Genomic DNA, 22011 nt, shown 5'->3' with positions numbered 1-22011 from the left:
TTAGAGTGAATAAATGAAGACTCGGCACAGCACTTCTGAAAGGTTGCCGACCCGTTTTAGCTCTTGGCCACCCTAGGAGAAAGGGTATGTTCCTCCCTCCCCTCCCCCCCATGCAAAAACAAACACAAGGCAGTGATCTCATTATACAGTCCTAATGGACATAATGCAAGTGACGCTTTCACCTCAGTGTAGCTAATCAAGGTGATCGTTAACCTTCCCAAACACCCCCCAGCCCACAGAATTCTTCTTGACTAGATACAATGAGGTGAAACTACCACTTGCCTTGTCTACACACGGATTGCACAATGAGAGGGAGAAACCTGCATCATAGTGTAGACAAACCGCCAGAGACCATCTCTGGGAGCAGGTCCCATCCCATGAAACCCCCGGTGGACACCACAGCAATTGCTGATGGGCAGAAGAAATGTGAACAACATAGTTCATGCATCTTTGGCCACCTTTGAATAAATTCAACACCTCTGGAAACAAAGAGGAGAGTCAGCACCATGTGTTCAGCCCCCTCTCAGGGGTGGCTCTAGGATTTGCGCCACCCCAAGTAGGGCGGCACGCCGCGGGGAGCGCTCTGGCGGTCACCGGTCCCACGGCTCCAGTGGACCTCCCGCAGACGTGCCTGCAGAGGGTCCGCTGGTCCCGCGGCTCTGGTGGACCTCCCGCAGGCACGTCTGCGCGAGGTCCACCGGAGCCGCGGGACCAGCGGACTCTCCGCAGGCATGCCTGTGGGAGGTCCACCGGAGCCGCCTGCTGCCCTTGGCACGCTGGGGTCTGGAGCCGGCCCTGCCCCCTCTCCACAGAGCCCAGCTGAGGAATTCCTGACTGACATGGCTATAGACAGCACAAGAGACAGAGCACAGGCTGGATAGCAACATAGCCCAGCAAACCCCAGCTCTCATCAGATGGACATGCTGGTGTATTCCCTGTTGGTGCTGGGAGGACACAACCAAGTAGGGAAGCAAATCCCACAACTCTGCCCCTGACAATTGCAGCTGGAAAATTCAAAAAACAAATCAGAGTTGTCTTTCCTGCTTTATTTCCTGTCAATACCCATCAGAGTGAAAAGGAGCCAAGAATCAGCTTCAATACCCACAACAATGGAAAAGAGACCCACAGGTTTTGGGAACAGTTATTTTTAATGACAGTAAAATGGCAACAAAGTCAAGGAAGTAACATATGAAATGAATGAGTTAGTCTCACCTTCAGTGATGCTTTATAAATCTGTCCCTCTTGCGTTTCCTTTTCTTCTCCCTTCTCTGTCACTGTTCATTTTTATTCACCATTTTACTAGGCCTCGTTTCCCATCCCTGTTTATTTCTGTGTCCCGACCCTTCCACTCTCCTCTGATCCCCGGCACAGATCATTCCCCTCATGGTTTCCATTCTTTCACCTGAGTTTATCCCTTTCCCTCTCACTGCCTCTGGTTCCTTCCCCTCTTCAGTGTCTTCCTTTCTTTGTTTTTATATTTAATTTTCACCCTTTCTCCAGGACTGTTTATTTTGTTTTACTTTATCTTTTCCTTTTGTTTTCTCTGTTCCCTCTGGTTCAGCCTCTCTTGTCCCCGCCCCACATTGCCAACCCCAGAACTTAAACATCATGAGTCACAACCAAAAACCATGAAATAGACTCTCCAAAACATGAGGGCTCAAAACAATATATAACTCTCCCTGCCGATCCCCTGTGGGTGTGACAGTTTGTGTTGCCGGCTCCCCAGTAGTTACAGGGGAAGGTGACTTGGGCCCCCGTGGCAGGAGCTCTGGCTGGGAGACCCAGTGAGATCTAATCCCAGAGATCTGTACAAACCGCACCCTGCTGCTGCTTCTCCCCAGCCCCCCAAACCCTGATTGATTCATTCTGTGTCCCTGCCACCCCCACCTCTGCCTATCCCCAGCCCAGCTGTTAGTGCTGCCCCCTGCCCAGCCCCCACCTCTGCCCCTCAGGGCCCCTCTGCTCCTCTTGCAGCCCCAGGGGTTCTTCCCCCTCTCCCTCTCTGGTACTGCAGGGAGGGGGAGGGGCTTCCACAGATCATAGAGATAAGGAGCCAGGAGCTGGGTAGATGGGAGTCCTCCAAGGTCATAAAGACTTGGGTCCATGAGGCTAGAGAGGCTGATTTCTGGTTCCTCCCTCTGTGAGATATTTCCCCTCCCCCATGTGTCTCAGGGACACAGTCTGAGCCGGGATCCCAGCCCCACCCGGAGCCAGGGTCGGATTCTCTCCCCAGGGACGGAGCCCGTCGGGAAAGTGAAGATCGGGGCTTCGTCACCAGCATCGATAAATGTCACCTGCCCCTGGTCACAGTCCAGACAAACCCGGATCCTGCTGGGGGCCCGGCTCAGGGGCAGGGGGGTCACAGGGGAGGTGAGAGCCCGGAACTGACCCCCCCCACTGCTCCACAGCCCAGATCCCCCCCTCAGGGCTACGGCTGATCAGTTCCTTCCTCCTCACAGACTCTCTGGCCACCCCCACAGCCCAGTATCGCCCACCCCCAACCTCCACCTCCCAGCAATGTCTCCCCAAGGTGAATCCCTCACAGCCCAGCACACATTCCCAATAGTCAAATCTCTCAGGGTTGTTGGGCAGTCGCTGCCGTGTGTTTCCCCATCTCACACTTTTCCAATCCTCTGATAGGACGAGTTGGGGATGAGCCGTTTCTGGATCCAGAGTCATATTCACTGGGGAGAGAGAATCAGAGCGTTAGGGGCAGAGCTCAGCCCTGGGGGAGGGTTTGATGGTGTCAGTGACAGAATCTGCCCCAGCTGGAGAGTGACTCAGGGAATCTCCTTCCTCCAGGATTTACCCCTCAGCTCTGAGATCTCAGCACAGTGCAGGGGAGAGTCACCCCCCTGGCAGAGAGGGGTCAGTGACAGGGTGAGATCAGTTGGGCCAGGTCTGACACTGAGAATCTTTCCCCTCCTGCTGCCACTTCTCCCCAGGGACGGGACTAGAGACTCTGGTATCACAGGGGAGCTTAGAAGAGTATTATAGAAACTCTCAGTCTGCTGAATCTATGATCTTCCCCCTTCTGAGCCCCCTCCCCATCATGGGCAGTGAGTATCCCCACCCATGTTCTGCCCCAAGGCACCATCCCCCTCCCCCTCTACCCTGAATCTGGTGGCAGGCAGGAGCTCAGCTGCAGTTAGTGGCCTGGACCTCAGGCCTGCCAGGGACTGGGGCTGTCCTAAGCGGCTGGGTCTTCCCTGGGCCTCTGGGGCTTGCCTGGGGGTCAGGCCAGCAGCTGAGCCCAGGAGCCAGCGGCTAGGACCGGTGCTGGGGCTGACATTGTGGCTGACCAACAGTCCAGAGCTTGGGCTGCCCAGTGCCTCGGGAAAGCTGGAGTAGACAGGCCAGGGCTCCCCCAGCAGCAGGGGAGGGCTTGGGGCTCCTCTGGTGGTGGTGGTGGGGCCCACCACCTATGCTCCCCATCTTAAATCTCATTGAATCCCAGCTGCCTCCATGCAGGATTTTGTTGTTTTTCTTCCCCTTTGACATATCTTCAGGAACAAAACACATCTTGGATCCGCTCCTTTCCCGATAGCAATGGGACTCTGGCTACCAAGGTTTGAGGTGCCCCAGACTGTATTGTTCAGCAGCAGGCACAAGTCCCATAGTCTGCAGAACCCAGCAGAAATGTTTAAATAATGGTCCACAGCTCTTTGCGGAAAAGAAGGTGAACAATGTATCTCCCTCTGTTAGGGGATTTAATAGAGTGGTGAGGGGGGAAATGGAGTGTGTCTCTCTATAGCTATGGGAGGATGGTGGTTCAGTGGCTGTTGGAAGTAAGTAAGAAGAGGGTCATAGTGAATGTAGGGAAGTTAGTGTTGCCTTGTTAGCAGGAGAGAGAAGCTGACATTATAGTGGGTTGAGAGAGGAGACAGGGAACATGATTAGAGCTCTGATCACAGTAGCTCCTTGGCTGCCTGTAATAGATCCAGGACTCCTCCTGTCTGTGCTCAGTGACATGGTTTTGGGTCAGATTGATCCCGTCTCCAGTCAGAGGAGAGACCATAACATGAACTCTGGGGTTCTCTGTAGAGGGCAGAGGAAAGAGCAGCATCACTGATTCCTCTAGAGTCCACATAGGAATCACATTCAGTCCCTATGGGCAAAGAGAACTCCCCTCTTGTACCCCCCACTCCACCAGAGAACAATGGAAGTCCAAGACCAAGAGCTGTTTAGGGGAGCAAGGCAAGGCATAAGAACATAAGAATGGCCGTATCGGGTCAGACCAAAGGTCCATCTAGCCCAGTATCTGTCTACCGACAGTGGCCAATGCCAGGTGCCCCAGAGGGAGTGAACCTAACAGGCAATGATCAAGTGATCACTCTCCAGCCATCCATCTCCATCCTCTGACTAACAGAAGCTAGGGACGCCATTCTTACCCATCCTGGCTAATAGCCATTTATGGACTTAGCTACCATGAATTTATCCAGTTCCCTTTTAAACATTGTTATAGTCCTCACCTTCACCTCCTCCTCAGGTAAGGAGTTCCACAAGTTGACTGTGCGCTGCGTGAAGAAGAACTTCCTTTTATTTGTTTTAAACCTGCTGCCTATTAATTTCATTTGGTGACCCCTAGTTCTTGTATTATGGGAATAAGTAAATAACTTTTCCTTATCCACTTTCTCAACATCACTCATGATTTTATATACCTCTATCATATCCCCCCTTAGTCTTCTCTTTTCCAAGCTGAAGAGTCCTAGCCTCTTTAATCTTTCCTCGTATGGGACCCTCTCTAACCCCCTAATCATTTTAGTTGCCCTTTTCTGAACCTTTTCTAGTGCTAGAATATCTTTTTTGAGGTGAGGAGACCACATCTGTACCCAGTATTCGAGATGTGGGTATACCATGGATTTATATAAGGGCAATAATATATTCTCAGTCTTATTCTCTATCCCCTTTTTTAATGATTCCTAACATCCTGTTTGCTTTTTTGACCACCTCTGCACACTGCGTGGACATCTTTAGAGAACTATCCACAATGACTTTTTCCTGACTCGTTGTAGCTAAATTTGCCCCATCATGTTGTATGTATAGTTGGGGTTATAGGCCAAGAATAACAGGAAAAAGAGAGAGATCAATGATGGAGGGACAAAGGGAGATATCCCCGAGGGGAGAGGGGGAGAGACCAGTAAGAGGAAACAACATTGGATGTGATGGAAAAAGGAGTTGGGGGAGGTACAGCGGTTGGAAGGGGGGGAGTAGCAGAAGGAGGAAAGGAACACACAGAGGGCTGTGTAGGGCTTCCCCAATGCTGGATGCAACCAGCCTGGGAAGAGAACAGAGTCTAAGGCTTTGCTTCATCAACTTTTATTTTATTTTGTTAGAGGTCTTTCTCCCACCCATCTCTCTCCCTCTCTTTGCTAGGTACAGTTACAGCTTCCTACCACTTTTCCTACCCATTCCCTTCTCTGTTGTGTTTATTCCCCTTTTAAATTATTTTTGTTACTATATTTTTTCCTCTCTTGACTGAGTTTTGCTCCCCTCCCCCAGTGTCTCCTCATCCTGACCCCACCATTCCCCAAAGGGCTTTGTGCTGCTCAGGTTTGGGGTGGGAGGGGTCTCTGGCAGTACAGGGTTTACAATGGTGCTGCACCTGGAGCAGCTGGCTCTGCTCTAACCCCAGCTCCTCTCCTGCACCTATTGCTCGCTCCTCTTGGCCCGCTGGCCAGGGCTTCTCTCTGCACCCTGACCTCTTCCCCACCCACTGCTTGTTCCTTTTTGCTGGCAGCCAGCTGAGGGCTCCTCTCTGCCCCTGTCACTGTCAGACAGCGGCCAGCAGAGCCAGGGGTGGAAAGGAGCCCTCAGCTGCTGCTGCTCCAGGCCGGTGACCATCCTCTTTGGGCTCTCCACAAGGGGTGGGGTCCTCTCCCAGTCCCTGCTGCTCTGCGGAAGTGATGGGTTGGTGAAGTTGGAGGCTGCCTTCCCCCTCCAGTCCAGGCAAGGAAACACCTCCTCCACTGCAAGCACCATCAGCACCAGGCAGGTAGGGCTGTGTGGGGCCCCAGGGACGGGGCCACTCTGTGCTCCTGAGCTTCCACTGTCCCTGCTCTGCGCTGACTCAGCAGGGTCTGGGGGCAGGGTGTGGGGAGTGGGTCTGTGGGGGGATGCTGGGATGTGAGGGGGTGGGGGCTGCTGGGCAGTGGGGGAGGCTTGTTTATTTTGGGGTGCTGGGCAGTGCGGGGGGGGTCTGTGTGAGTCACTGTGTAGTTGTGGGGAAGGGTAATGGGAAGAGGTGATCTATGTGTGTTGGGCAGTGGAGGCTCTGTGTGGGGTGCAGGGCAATTGGGGTGGGGCTGACATAGCTCCATCTGCCCCTCCTGTACAGACCAGGGCTCGTTCCCCACAGCCACGTTCCCAGGCACTGAGTGGAAGAAGATCCAGGAGGAGGTAGAAGCAATAGGAACAGAGACTGAGTGGGCCTTGGTATTTGCATAGTGTCAAAGGACAGTTTTACCCTTCTCAGCATTGTTTTGCTTTCCTTCCCCTCATTTTGTGCTGCAGATCTGGGGGGAAGTACTGGAGGGTGCGGTGCCCAGGCAGAGGAGAAGCAGATGCACTAACATCTGTGTTCATTGCATTTTGGTGTGGGACAGCCACAAAACCTGCTTCGCCCTGTGAGCAGGGTCTGCATGATCCCTCCCCAGACATCCAGTCACAAACTGGGGGGGGGGGGGGGAATTTCAGGAGCAGACCCACCGACTCTGCCTAGATGCTTGGGCCTTAGAGCACCTTTGCCAAGTGATCCATTTTGTCCTGTTTTGGGTTACCGTCCACTTCAGCATTGAACGCAGGGGCAATGAAATGCTATTATCCTCATTGCGTGAGGAACGGGCAGCAGAGCTCTACTTGACATGCCCTGAGTGAGGGGGAGGTCACCCTAAGCTGGACCTCCCTTGCTAAGCAGAGAGTGGAGATGTCAAATCACAGGGAAAGGACAGGAGTGGAGAGGAGGCTGTGCCATGTCTGCATAAAGAGTTCTAGACACCATTTGATCTGTCCCCCACTGACATGGGTAGCAGGTGGACTCCCCCCTTGGGGAGGCTATCCCCAGCCCTGCCCCTTCTGCCTGAGCCCCCCCAGTGGCTGGAGCCCTGAGCCCCCCCCCACCCCCACACACAGCCACAGGAGCACTGGGGTGGCCTGAGACCCCAAGCCACCCAGGGGCGGCTCTAGACCCCAGCGCGCCAAGCAGGCGCTTGGGGCGGCCGTTTCCCGGGGGGCGGCATTTGACTCCGGTTGAGCTCCCGCCGGCACGCCGGCGGCAGGTCCACCGGAGCCCGGGACAAGCGGACCTGCCGCAGGCATGACTGCGGCGGGTCCCGTCTTCCCGCGGCTCCGGTTGAGCTCCCGCAGGCATGACTGCGGCAGGTCCGCTGGTCCCGGGCTCCGGTGGACCTGCCGCTGGCATGCCGGCGGGAGCTCAACCGGAGCCGCGGGAAGAGGGGACCCGCCGCGGGACCGGGGAAGGGCAGCGCAGCGCTCCGCGCTGCTTGGGGCAGCGTCATTTCTAGAGCCGCCCCTGAAGCCACCCAGCAGGAAAAGTGCTTGTCTCTTCCCAAAGAACCTGAGTTTTGATGTGCCCCATGCAGGTTCTGGGGCCGTTGAGGAGGTTAAAAGTGTTACTCAGCTTCCTGTGTTCATTAGTAATCTCCCTGGAGATTGCCTCCTCTGCTGCCCCAGAACATGCACGGCCCATAGTAATAGCAAAAACTCCCCCCTGTGGAAACCTTCCAAAACCTGCAATCAGGCATCTAGCATCCATGGTATTATACCCGCCACCTATGCCCACCAATATTCCACAACTGCTGACTAGATTCAACTGAGAGCCCATTGTTTCTGTTCGGGGATTATCAAAGTTGAATCACACATAAGAAGCCCTAGGGGCTAAGCCTTAGATGTGGTGAGGGGACAGTGTTGCAGTGAAAGACAAGGCAGAGGTTGTACGAGCACTGAGTGAAATCACTAGGCGCTAGATTAAGTGGTGGAATCTCAGAACATGGCATGGCAAGAGCAGCAGCAGAGAAAGCAGTTGCGAGCTGAGGCAGACTGCAGCGAACCAGCTGCAGAGGCACACGGCAGCAGTGGAGACATTGCTTGATGCCACCATCCTCTTCTTTCAGGGGTGGGAGGTGAACCCATGTGAATGCACTTCTGAACTCTGGGTGGACTTTGCTGACCAAGGACAACCAATGGTGAGTGGGGTGCAGTGCATGGAAAGGGGAGTAGAATGTTAAAGCAACATTCATTTGCTGGACTTTTTGCACCCCAAGGTGGGAAATTGAGGCAAAGGACACTGCCCAGTGCACTGTGGGGCGGGGTTTTGCTTGTGTTTACGAGCTTTGTAATTGTGGTGTGTTCCCAAATTAATGCTCAGTTCCTTTTCCCTTTTAATAAAAAGTTTTAGTTACACACAGTCTCAGTGCTTGTGTGGGGAAGTACTGGCTCTCAGGATGTCTACTCAGCACAGAAAAACCCTTGACTGGCCCATGTCAGCTGACTCAGGCTCACCAGGCTTGGGCTGCAGGGCTGTCTCATTGCTGTGTAGGCTTCTGGGCTCAGGCTGCAGCCTAGGCTCTAGGACATTGACTCAGCGCTTACAAGTGAGAAGTATCACCTCTTAGAGCACCTGGGGTAGTGTTTAGTTTTCTCAGGTTATAGGCAGGGCTGGCTCTAACATTTTTGCCACCCCAAGCAAAAAAGAGCGCCGCCTTGCCCCCGCAAGCGCTGCCCGACCCCTCCCCGAGCATTGCGTTGCACTGCCCAAGTCCCCCCCCAGTGCCACGCTGCCCAAGTCCCCCCATCCCCCAGCACCGCCTAGCCAAACCAAAAACAAACCCAGATTGCTGCCCCCTCCCCAGGTACCGCCCCAAGCACGTGCTTGGTAGGCTGGTGTCTGGAGCCAGCCCTGGTTATAGGGGCTCAAACCAGTTCAGTGTCCTCTTGTTAAGAGGAACCCCTAGATATTGAACCTGATGCTTATTGCTGCCAACACCACCTGGCAAAAGAGTTACAACCTTATGACGTCCTTTAAAATGTAGAATGCTGGTGAGGACTCCCCTGAACTATCACATCCAAACACACTCCTACAGTGAAGGAAAAAGTGACACATTTTCACATGAGGTGAGAGCTGAACATTGACAAAATATTAACTTTACCTTCTTCTATAGGTGCCACAAGTCTTCTCCACCCTAAAACCAACCAGATAAACAAAGATGAGAAAAGTATCAGAGGGGTAACAGAGTTAGTCTGTATCCACAAAACCAAGAAGTCCAGTGGCACCTTAAAGGCTAACAGATTTATTTGGGCATAAGCTTCTGTGGGTAAAGACCCACTTCTTCAGATGAAATGAGATTCTGTGGCCTGCTTTGTGCAGGAGGTCAGACTAGATGATCATAATGGTCCCTTCTGACCTTAAAGTCTCAGAGAAAAGTTATCTGAACCCATGCTCTATATACAGGATTCAACATTGTATAAACTGACACACTGAGAAAATTGGAAGCTACAAATTCTACCAGAAATGTACAATCAAACAAACAGAACTACACAGACACTGTGTGAGCATTGCTGTCTGGTTGTTTCATATTCTAAAACAATCCCATTTCCTGTAGAATTATTCCTACTAAGTTATAATCAGACTTTACCTGCAAACACTACATGTACATTGCAAAAACCAAACAAGCAAAAAAACCTATTTAAGGCATGTTTCTGCTTTTATTGAAATCAATTATGTCTTCTAGTGAATTCTGTGGGAAGAGGGGGTATTCTAAAAAATATACAAGAATAGGCGGAAAGAAGGTTTCTTATGTTAACATTTGAGCATTTGCTATTTCTTTGATAATAGTCATATAACCATGTCCTCCACAACTCTACATATATCTTCACCAAAAGAGGATATTCATCATGTTACTTCATTTTATTTCACTACATTTTCAGAACTAAAATTAAAGCTGAGCTACTATTTCTATTCAAAATATCAGTCTTGTTATTTCAAGTTACCTTTTGGTGTTAGAATTCAAGTTCAGAGTGAGACCTTTATTATTTAAGTAATACTATAAACATAACCAAAAAATCATACATTGTGAGAGGGGGGGTCATAAGGACACAACTTTGTTCAAAAGGGTTTAAATATAGGAAGAAGAAGAATGACACTTACTAAGTTTTGCTGCATGTTTCTCTAAAAAACAAAACAAAAAGGGATCAATTATTAGTAGACAGGCTTCTCTTTCCAGGGATATATATTCAGGGTGGGATTTCTAAAGTTCCCTAAATTACTGAGGGGCAGAAGTCCCAATGATCCCTATATCACTTAAGCATGTTTGGAAAGCCTACTCATAAAGGATTATATACATGACTGAAATTCACCTATGATATCATGTGCAGGCTAATGCAAGGCCCTCTGTACCATTCAGTGCCTGCATAGGCAGCAGGCTGTGTGCTTTGGATCAAGTGTCAGAGCCATTGTGCACATTGCAGCATGTCACAGGAAGAGACTCTCCGTTAGCTCTAGATATTTCAGAATGACTGAGACTTAGATGCATACCACAAAGGCAAAAAGGTTTAGTTTTGTTTTCTCCTTCTGCATCTATAGCATTCGTCTGTGTCAGTACTAACATTCAGTGCCCAAAGCTCTTTAACACAAACTTAAGGCTGGTGGTATCTTATTCATTCCAGATCAATTTCAGCAAAACTAAACCTTTGGAAAAACAGGGAATACAGAGTAAAGGTACAAGACTGAACATATAACTGGAACTCTGCTCCTGTTAAGTGATACTTCAGTACACCCAGACTCGCACACTGCCTGTTCCCTGTACTGCAATGATTCTCTGCAATGGTCTTGTCTTCTTTGAGTGCTCCTTTATCACCTCAGTTGTCCAGTGGCCCCACTGACTCTTTGGCAGCCTTCTTTCTTCTGATGTACTTAGAAATGTTTTTGTGTCTTTAGCTAGTTGCTCTTCAAAATTTTTTCTTGGCCTGCCTAATTATCCTTTTACACTAGACTTGCCAGGGTTTCTGTTCCTTTCTATTTTCCTCAGTAAGATTGACTTCCGATTGTTAAAGGACATGTTTTTGCCTCTGATCACCTCATTTACTCTGTTGTCTAACCATGGTGGCATTTTTTCTCCTTTTACAGTTTTGTGTTAATTATTATATTTATAATTATTTGGGGTACACAAATACACACAAAAGGGATCAAGGAGAGTGGCTCTTCCCTCTCCCAAGGGGCACAGTCCATGCAGTTCACCTCAGATCACAATCACAGCTCTGCCAAGCTGCTCCCATGGATCCCCTCCACCCTTCAGTACAGCTGCACCTAACAGTGAATGCAGCTAGTGTGCATGCAGATAATTTCCATTAGCTATTGCCAGCACTAGAGGGGGTAGAATAAAGGTCATTGGGGCAAATACCTCAATTCTGTATTCCCTGTTTTTCCAACTTGTCACTCCAGAATGGTACAAGATACCATAAGGCAACTGCTTTAAGAAAGGTTTTAGTCAGTGAGTTTAATCCCCTTTCCATAGCCCCTTCTTCCCTCACTGCAGCTCCAAACCTCTTTCCCTTGCTCCTCTGCTCCCTAATTCCCACACCTCCCCAATGAGCATTTACACGTGGATTTTATTTTCTTTTCAAAAATATCAGAGCAACCTCTGCGTATCTGCTGTACTCAGATTACATTTTCCTCAAAATAAAACCCCCTATTATAGTAAGGCACCTTCCAATTTCTATCCATCATCGGATTTAAACTCACAAGGCCTGGGTGAGTACTCAGCTGTTAGAGCCAAAACAGTTTATGTTGAGCCACACAACCTCTGAGCTCTTGGACTGTCTCTCGGCAGGTGCTCAGTATAATTCATTTGGCTCCTGAGCATTAGGCTCTACTGAGAGCTAAGCCTTTTTAGACTTTGTTCTGCCAAAGTGAGCTCGGCAGGCATCTCACCCATTGTCACAAGAAATGGCTTTGGAGCCCAAGCAGCCTGACGCCAGGAGAGGGGTTCGTGGATGTGGCCAGCAAGCAGAGCTAGTCACCTCCCTGCAGCCTGGATTTAGGCACCAAACTCTGTGAGGAGGGCGGGGCTTAGGATACACCCCTCTGCGGTTGGCTTTTAGGGATCCCATTCTAATGTGCATCTCTCTCCACATCACAGCGATGTTCCAGTGATTTTCTAGGCCTCTAAAAGTTTGGTGTTGTGATGTTCAGTATTGGAACACCCAAGCCCCTTTGTGGGTCTGGACTTGTGGAAATTAGTTAAGCTCCATTGATTTCAATAGCATGATTTTGCTTTATACCAGCAGATCATCTGACCTAAGAGGTCATTTCTGTACAAAGCCCCTTTTTTGTTGTTGCTCTTAAGGTTTTCTTATCACACTCTGATGTGCAATTTCCTCATATTCAGGCTTATCCTATTTTAAAAAAATGTTACATTGAATAGTAAATCATCTAATAGAACAGGAAAACACCACCACTACCACAGTGCTATGGGGATATAACCGTGTACAAAAAATTGACTTATGGAAAGAGGAAGAATGAGACTTACTAAATGGCTGTGATTTCTTTTCCTCATTCAAGAACACATTTACTTACTTACTCTACTGGCTATTCCACAGGGAGCACCAATGTAGCATGTGGGTGCACTGCACTTTATTAGCAAAACCTGATTTTAAGTACATCTATCAGGCTTTGCACCATCATGTGGAAAGTGAGACCAGAGACAGACATAAGTGACCCCAGAGAACTGGGAGACAGAAGACTGAGGAGGATGCAGAAAACACAGCTTTGATCTGGGTCTCTCTGGTTCAGCCCCATTGCCCAATTTTCTCCTCCTTCCACTTCCGTCTCCCCTCCCCACTCCATACATGGAAATGTCATGGTCTGTTGCATTAGGACAAGATTGTATCTTGCACAACACCCCGACACAAGGGAGTAAGGGGGAAATGAAACTCCTTAGTCCCATGCATGGGCTCCCTGGATCCTTGCTGTGTGCATTGGATTGGTTGAGGCTCTGGTGGCACAATATGCACCACTGCAAAGGTGGATGGTGAGTGGACAAAGAGCAGCGGACAGTGGACTGAGCTTTCACTCCACCCTACAATGCTGCAGTCAAGTACTGGGGGAGATGTTCTCTGTGCCTGGAGCCAGTGCAGATTACTACCCTCCCGCCTCAGACCAAAAGGGAAACCTTAGTAACATTTCCTTCCCTGTGCCGCTGGCGGTGGTGCTGTCAGATGCTTCCCATCAGGCCTGGCCCAATGTCAAACCATCCAGCTGATCGGCACACCACTCGGATCCCTCCATCCTGGTAATCCTCAACAAAGATATGAGGAGCAGAACCTGAAACTAGAGACAAATGAATAAATCCATGTTGATTTATGTAGATATTGAACCTTGAGGATAAGAATTTAAACTTCCCCTTTATTCCCAATGCTCATGGACGCAGGAAACTATATGAACAAGAAATTGTAATTATTTCATGGAGGTGGAGGGAAACCTTTCTCCTCAGTATTTTTCCATCCCAGGATCCACATATAATTCAGAAATGAGGTTCTATTCTCTATGAACTCCTTTAAATTGATAATTTAGTTTAGCAGATTAAAAAAACAAAAACATACATCCCAGAAAAATCAACCTTGTATTTCAAATGTACCTTCAGGTGAAATGTCTCCTCTTTGATCATAATCAGTCTAGTCTATTCAACCCTGCAAATACAATATCCGAGCAGAAGGGGAGAAATTTCTGGACGTCCCCATAAGCATAACCATCTTGAACTGCCTCGTGATTGGTGAAAATCAGTGGAGACTAGCCTGTCACAGGATCAATTCTTCTTCCTCAAAGTTTTGGGTAGCCTTCAGCAGAATGAAGGTGATACCAGAGTGTCCCAGGGCCAGCAGATCGCTAGGTTCTCTTTTTCAGATGTGGAGTATCTAGTGCCCATAGGATATTGAATGGGCATTCCTGGCCAGCACGGATGTGACTAGTTTGTATAACTAATTCCAAGTTAAAGTGAAAACTGCGCAGGTTTGTCCCACTATAAAGGTCTGTCCCATCCTTTAGTGTTGGAAGGGTATTTTCAATAGGGCCGATTACCTCAGGAAACTAAAATTTAGTCCTGGGCATTAGATTTTAGCTATGTGAAAACAAGAAATCTGGTGTTATTTCTCTATTTGACTCCATACCCTGAAAATGACAAAATAGTTAGATGACTATTGATGAAGCTGCACAATAATTCAAGTGCCCTTTCTCCAATTGTCTTCACGTTTGGTACAAGAATTCTGCCTCAGCAACAGACCATGGGTAAAATATTCAAATATTCAAAGTTATCTGACTTAGGAACTTACATCCCATTTTCAAAAGTGACACACTGGAGTTCCTGTGAGGAAATGAATGAGGGCTTGTCTACTTTTTTTTTAATTTAAATTAGGTTTGTGAACATTAACTGTTACAGAATAATTATTCTGAAATAATTGTGTGCACATGGCTGTCTTTTACCCATTTTCCTTTGAATTAGCACATAAATAGGGCAGAGACATTTTGGAACAAGCAGTCAGCGTTCTGGGTTGCCCTGCTGCCGGGCTTTATGCATTCTGGGATTTCTGTCCTGGTGCACTGTGAGATACCTTCCAGAAGCCACCAGAATTCTGTAATTTGGGGTCACAGTAGCAAATTCTCATGAATTCTCTTCACACATCATGTGATTCTTCTGTTTTTTGTGAGTCAGTACAATTTTCAAACTGCTGTCAGCCAGCACAGCAGGAACATGCTGTGTGTCATGGTCCAGGCACTCATTAACACACAGAGGTTGTTGCACGTGTATTTGTGATCACATAACCCGGTGGCTTTGGGAGTCTGACACCAAGCTACTGCACCGATTTCAGTACAGAGGAGGAGAAGGAGGAAGCAACTTAAGTAATTGTAGAAAAAAAATATTTCTTGGAGCAGCCTTGCTTGACTGAGCACTGCGTTGTGAGCTCAGGAAGTCAGCACTGACTAGTAAGAAAAGGCTCATGATGTGGTCCTGGGATGACCAGCAATGGAGGCAGAATGGCCGGATGACAAGGAGCACTTTCCTAGAGATCTGTGCAGAGCTCACCCTGCAGCTGCAGCAGCATCACACCAACATGAGAGCTCCCCAATATATGGAGAAGCACGTGGCCATCGCCACCTGGAATGTCTCCATCCCTGATTGCTACCAGTCAGTAACTCACCAACTTGGTGTTGGTAGCTCAGCCATCAGGGCTGGTGCTATGGAGGCATGCACTGCTATGAAGAAGGTGCTGATGGCACAGGTCATAAAGCCTGGCCATGCACAGGGGATTTGTATGGCTTTTAAAGTGGATTATCCAATTTGCATTAACTGGGCAGTTATTTTGGAAGAAGATTTGCATCATGTGGACACAGCCCATCTTTATTAAAAAGAATTGCAATTAGTGCAAAATAAACCCCAGGGTTGACGAGCCCTTCAAATCACTCAGAGCCATCCCAGAGAGAAATACAGACACAAGATACTGACCTGCCACCTTTAGATCCAGTAGTGCTTCTTCATAAATGATACCATCTAGAACTAAACAGTGGTACTGTCCTTCATCAGAGGGTCTGATACTGAAAATTCTCAAGGCAACACTCCCATTGGTGAGACCATCTTTCAAAAGCTCTGTCCTCCCCTGATATTCTGGCATCTGCAGCTCGTACTGGTCCTTTCCATCACTATAGCGATGAACAAATGGGGAGATCTGGGACTGGAACCACGTCACCTCCATCTTCTCAGCACTTATCCTAGGGGACAGGTGACAGGGTAACACAATCTCTTCGCCCACAATGGCAGTGACAGGGTGGTCAGGTCCAACCACCTGAAATTGTGCTGTGGAATGTACCAGGAGACAAAGAAAATAAACTCAGAGAGAAGATCATGTACATTTACTCAGTGGTACACACAAGACAAGTCCAGTTTTATGTATTTTATATTTCATGGAGCTATTTCATAGATTCAAAGGCCAGAAGGGACCATTGTGATCACCTGGTCTGACCTGCATAACACAGGCCATAGAATTTCCCTATGGGAAAGCACTAGCCTTCCCTCACCGGGAATCAAATCCACACTATGGCAATGACAGCACCAAATGCTGATCACTAGAACACCAAGGAGAAGTGCTCTGTGAATGAACACTCTGTGTTATGGATTTTTCAAGACAGAAATGTGTAATTGTTATTCACACACACACACACACACACAAATAAATGTGGACATATTCTCAGTGCTCATCCTGGGGAGTCGGATAACAAAACATGATTGTTGACAGTGTCAGTGACAGCATGCTCAGGTCTAATCATCATACACTGTGTTGTTAAAGGTACCAGGACCAGGGCTGGCCCTACACCAAATCATGCCCCAGGAAAGAAACATCTTCGGCATTCCCCCCACCCCTCATTTGTTAAATCTCTGAATACCTTTTTTTTTAAACCACATTTGTAGCTCATTTCATGACTTTGATGCACAATTTATCTCTGATTCATAAAATGATAAATTTGCATGCTAGGATCTGTAAAACTTATAGAAACTTTTTAGTTTTAAGAATAACCGAAATGTACTAACATCAAGAAACTGAACTATGCACCAACACAGGGTGGACAAGTAGTAAATAGTGTTACAGTATGTGACAGACTTAGAATGTTAATAGGGCCAGTTTTAGGGGCATTTTACTTCAAACATTCTATTTTCTCTTTGATTGCTATCAACAAAAACAGCACCCTGAGCCTGGCATCCCCCATGTCCAGCACCCCAGGCAGTCACTTGTCCCTAAATCTGGCCCTGACCAGGACACAAAAGAAAAGTAATTCAAAGAGAAAAAATATTTTACATCTGCCCCCTCAATTCTGCTGCCCCTGGAAGTACCGTGCTCTGCACAGAGAGTAGGATTAGGCCTGGTAAACTACGGAAAGAAAGTGGAGGAAATGTTAAGTGGCTGGGGACTAATCCCAATCCTGCTGACGTCAATGGAAAGAATCCCAGTGATTTCAATGGGATTTGGATCAGCACCTCAGGGCCTTGCCAGCTTTCAGTGCTCAGGTTTGCAGTGTGGGAATCCCATTATCACCTGAGGACTAGTTGGCAGCTCTTGCAGGCTGTCACCTCCTGTTTCCTTATCAACCAGAATTCTGTGACCCTAGTGCTGGGATCTGCCCTGGCTCCCAGTATATTTCTGGTACAATTCAAGGTGTCTGGTTTTTGACACATGAAGCACTAAATGGTTTAGGACCAAGCTACCACCTCTCTCCTCATGTGATGATACAATGGTGGTGGAGAGCAGCTGGGATGCTCAGTCTTATAGTCCCACTGGATTTAGTGGCAGAAGAATGGTGGTGGGAAGCTTTCAATGAAGGATCTTCAGCTCTGTAACACCCCATTGGTCTGATATATCTAGAGTCCATTCTCTGTCAGGAAGGGAATGGCTGGAAGAGGATGTAATTGAGATAAGGTGTGTTGGGGAGTTATTAGTCCTGAAGGCTTAGGGAGGCAGGAAGGTGTTTTTAAAACAAACCAAACAAAAACCAACCAACCAAACTGCTATGGGTCCATTCACCTTTGTATTTTCAACTAAAGAGAGAGTGATGGGCTCTTTTTATCAATATAAAACATAATCATTTTAATGCTTTAAGTTTGTATTACTCCGCAGTGTCCATCCAATGAGCTGGGCCTTCTTGGCAATCTTTACAAAATACATGTATGAACAAACAGACTGCGAATTACCCCTAGGTCAGATCAAATAGTCCAGCACCAACAGAAACCACAGCTAAAAAACAACAAGTAAGGCCCTGTTCCCACTCTGTGCTTACATTTACACACTGGGATTACTTCCATTGACTTCACTGGGACTGCTCACAGTGCATAAAGTTCAGCCCATTTGTAAGGCACTGCAGGCCTGGGGCCTAAACAAAAACCTATAGGAAGCAGCAGAGGCCATGAGGATTCCTACCTGGTTCCAACTTGTGAACATAAACAGTTATAAAATAAATAACAAGACCAGGCAGAGAGGAGCTGAATCCGGAGCTGTGGCAGAACGTGAGAACCTTCATCTTCACTGAAACGTCATCTAGACAAACAACAGGAAGAGTAAAGAGAACACAACAACAGTATAACTTCATAAATAGGCTGCAGTGATTAGGACAAGCTGAATATTAGAGTTTGAGGAACAGAAGATTGCAAAGGACCCATTAAATAAAAATAGGGATAAATGCATTGTGATGTGAACTCATTTGCATATTATGCAGTGACAGCAGTCATCCCGTAGTCTGCACAAAAGAGAGCAGATCAGTGTCAAATGATATTAATGTCCCATGACTCCCCCCCCCGAAAAGAGAGAAAGAATGAACTCCCCTGAATATGAATTAAGAGAATTAAGGGCAGAATTTTGAAAATCACTGAGCACTGGCCTAATTGTGCCCCACTGAAGTCAACGGGAAAACTTGAAATGACTAACGGGGCAGCAAGGTCAGACCAATACTGAGAGGTTTTAATAATCTGACCCTAAAATCACAGGTGTTAGGAGATTTCCTTTTTGTAATTAAAACAACAGCTGTAGAATTTTCTCTTCACAACAATCCCATAACCCCCCCCCCCCACACACACACAGTTTTTTCTGTTCCCATCATGGGAAACAATAAGCCAGTGTAATAGGTAAAGTTGAATACGCTGTACATAAAATGCAGCAGGTGGGAAATAGATAGGACCAGAACATGTTATGGTATTTTGTTTTTATTGCCATAGCATGTAGGCACCAGCCACTGATCAGGACCCCATTGACTGAGGCACTGTACAAAACATGTAACAAAATCCAGATCTCTGCCCATGTAGGAGATCCCCTCACTCATGGAGCTCTGTTCTTCCACACGGACAAAAAAAATACATGTGGGGTTTTTTTAATTGCCTTTTGGTATCTGAGATTTTAGGTCACACTCAGGTCATATTCTCAAGCTTTTTTCTGCAATCACAAGGGCTAGAAACTTTCTTTAAAAATTAAAACTGAAATTCTCTCATAATCATTATACAATAAATGAAAAAAATGGTGTTCAGAACAATGCAGAAATAACCACAAACGCTTTTTGGGATTTAATTTAAAAAAAATATTTCAAAATGAATTTTATTTCAAGTAAATTTCAAATGACAAGTTCAAACTAAAAGAAATGCTTTATTTATTGCTATTATGTTTCTCCTGCATCATTTCTGAAGAAGAAGAAGAGCCAGAAAATGGGAAAGTCCCAAGACCCACTCCCCCAAAATTAAAGTGTGTGTGTTCATTTTTTTCCGAATGACTTCAAGCTGTTGGTTTTTTATAAAAAGGAAAGATCCATAAACATTTCAAATTAAACAAAAATTATGCAGTTTTTTTTATGAGAAATAATTCCCCTTTTTTTAATCATGCCAAGAGATACCCTCTTGAATTCTCCTCCCTGACGGCTTTTCACACAGGGAATAACCTGTGTCACAGTTTGTTACATGGGCCTGTCTTGCCATTATGCCATCAAATCTTCCCTAAACCCAGGACCATAGAAATCACCTCTGCTGGCCACCCTTCTACAGCTCTGTGGCCACAAATATAGGAGGCAACATTCATTTATCACAGGATTACAATGCAGTGTGTACGAACGGATCACTCAGTGGTTGTTGTGGATCACTTGATATGCATACAGAAGACCAATACCAAAATATTCAGCAATACATTTCAAAGGGTGCTTCATTTTAGGCACATGCTTAATTCCCACAGATCTCAAAATGAATAAAGGCTGTAATTTGTTTCCATTGATTCTGGACAAAACTGGACCTTTTTTCCTTTAAAGTATCAGAAGCAAGGGGACTCAGCCCCAGAGTCAGGTCGAAAACTACTGACAACAGGCAGGCCAGGAAGCTACACTGATTGCAGTCCAGTTTGCAGCCCTATGTTTCTTCCTATATTCTAAATACAGGAAGTTACTTTGTTACAAATCTCCCTTTAACATCACTAAAAACTGGATTGAGCCGGGGTTTCTTGAGTGAAACACAGTAACAGAGGAAACAAATTACTTATTGAATGTACTGTAAAAATCCAGCAGTGCTAGGAAACTGATCTGAAATGCAGTTTGAGGGTATGTATTTTGAATGCACATATGAGGTACTGTTTCCATAAAGAGCAAAACAAATTCTCATGGGATTATCAAATCTTTGTGTTAATAACAATCTGTCCAAGAAAAAACCCTGAATATTACAAAGTCAAGCAGCCAGAGTTCACCTACCTGATTGATCCTTTTGAGACGTTGCATGGTGTTTAGGGTGTGGTCTGTCCTTCTGAAATCTTCATGTTTGTCGAGAGAGTCCTTAAAATATCAATTATTTCATTTTCTCAAGATGCCCAGCTACTACTTCTGGATATAAAATAGCTGCAGTTTGATCAGAGCCTTTTCTAGCAAGTTTTTTTTTTAAAAAAGAATCCTGTTGTTCCACACTGATAAATGTGCTTTCCTATTGCAGCATTTACTGAGTTTCAAGTATCAGAGGGGTAGCTGTGTTAGTCTGGATCTGTAAAAGCAACAAAGTAACACCCCACCATAGTAACTCTAGCTCACCAGTAACTGCACACCGCACCATAGTAACTCTAGCTCACCAGTAACTGCACACCGCACCATAGTAACTCTAGCTCACCAGTAACTGCACACCGCACCATAGTAACTCTAGCTCACCAGTAACTGCACACCGCACCATAGTAACTCTAGCTCACCAGTAACTGCACACCGCACCATAGTAACTCTAGCTCACCAGTAACTGCACACCGCACCATAGTAACTCTAGCTCACCAGTAACTGCACACCGCACCATAGTAACTCTAGCTCAGGAACCAACCCATGCAACAAACCTCGATGCCAACTCTGCCCACATATCTACACCAGTAACACCATCACAGGACCTAACCAGATCAGCCACACCATCACCGGTTCATTCACCTGCACGTCCACCAATGTAATATATGCCATCATATGCCAGCAATGCCCCTCTGCTATGTACATCGGCCAAACTGGACAGTCTCTAAGGAAAAGGATAAATGGACACAAATCAGATATTAGGAATGGCAATATACAAAAACCTGTAGGAGAACACTTCAACCTCCCTGGCCACACAATAGCAGATCTTAAGGTGGCCATCCTGCAGCAAAAAAACTTCAGGACCAGACTTCAAAGAGAAACTGCTGAGCTCCAGTTCATCTGCAAATTTGACACCATCAGCTCAGGATTAAACAAAGACTGTGAATGGCTTGCCAATTACAGAACCAGTTTCTCCTCCCTTGGTTTTCACACCTCAACTGCTAGAACAGGGCCTCATCCTCCCTGATTGAACTAACCTCGTTATCTCTAGCTTGCTTCTTGCTTGCATATATAAACCTGCCCCTGGAAATTTCCACCACTTGCATCTGAAGAAGTGGGTATTCACCCACGAAAGCTCATGCTGCAGAACGTCTGTTAGTCTATAAGGTGCCACAGGATTCTTTGTTGCTTTTACTGAGTTTGAAAGTGAAAGTAACGGCATTTTGGAAATGGCGTAATTGCAAACGCTGTGTGTAATTTTAGAATCTCCTCTTAAAGAAACAGCCACATTGCTGCTGAGATAGAATTGTCCCTACCAGAAAATTCAAATATTCCAGCACTCCAAATGCCCTGAATTCAGGAGTGATTTTGAAGGGACTTGTTCTTGCATTTGTGTGAACTGTAGTAAATGTCACAAATAATAATTACTTTTTACATGATGTCACCAGAATTAAAATTCCCCTGTGGATAGTTAGAAATAACATTAATAATACCTTTGCAGTGCTAAACTGGAATTTAGGGTGAACCTCATTTTTTATGACTGTAACATCAGAAGATTGAAGCTCTGACCATCTGTATGGACAAGACTCAGTCTGAGGCTGAAAAGAGAAATTAGAGAATAGGATTAAGGAATCCTGAGTTCTGACTGGACACCAAACAAAGTTCTATCATGGAATAAG

At 46.7% G+C, this 22011-nt stretch overlaps 1 long non-coding RNA gene and 1 pseudogene across 1 annotated transcript; both read right to left on the bottom strand.

Moving 5' to 3' along the window:
* The window catches only part of LOC120383895, a 379520-nt pseudogene that overhangs the window by 219508 nt on the left and 138001 nt on the right, over nucleotides 1-22011 (bottom strand).
* Nucleotides 15766-20289, bottom strand: LOC120384017. Its single transcript, XR_005588605.1, has 3 exons — nucleotides 20270-20289; nucleotides 17977-18093; nucleotides 15766-15778 (listed from the first exon to the last, which is right to left on the bottom strand). It is a non-coding gene; the product is annotated as an uncharacterized LOC120384017 (long non-coding RNA).

The sequence above is a fragment of the Mauremys reevesii genome, linkage group 15 (assembly GCF_016161935.1).
Source record: "Mauremys reevesii isolate NIE-2019 linkage group 15, ASM1616193v1, whole genome shotgun sequence".
NCBI lineage: Eukaryota > Metazoa > Chordata > Testudines > Geoemydidae > Mauremys > Mauremys reevesii.
Note: the sequence above shows the minus strand (reverse complement) of the source record. Positions and strands in the feature narration are given on the sequence as shown.